Source organism: Corvus brachyrhynchos, unplaced genomic scaffold (genome assembly GCF_000691975.1).
Source record: "Corvus brachyrhynchos isolate BGI_N302 unplaced genomic scaffold, ASM69197v1 scaffold132, whole genome shotgun sequence".
NCBI lineage: Eukaryota > Metazoa > Chordata > Aves > Passeriformes > Corvidae > Corvus > Corvus brachyrhynchos.
The window spans coordinates 3,657-4,057 of NW_008236623.1; positions in this window are offsets into that span (position 1 = coordinate 3,657).

Below are 401 nucleotides of genomic sequence, written 5' to 3' on the forward strand. Positions count from 1 at the left end.
CGGCCCCCTCCCTCCTGCAACCGCAGGTGCTGACCACCAGGGTGACAGGGGTGGGGGCAGTGGGTGCTGACCACCAGGGTGACACCTCAGGGTGACAGGGACAGGGGTGGGGACAGTGGGTGCTGACCACTGACCACCAGGGTGACCGCAGGTGACCGTGACACAGGTGGGGACACCTTGGGGTGACAGGGGATGGGGGACACCCCGCTGGGGAGGGGGACACACTGCAGGGGACACCCTGTGGCCTCAGATGTCCCCAATATCCCCGATGTCCCCATTCCCAAAATTCCCCAATTTCCCCGATGTCCCCAACGTCCCCAAATGTCCCCAATGCCCCGATGTCCCCAAATGTCCCCAACGCCCCAAATGCCCCCGATATCCCCAACTGTCCCCACTCTCCC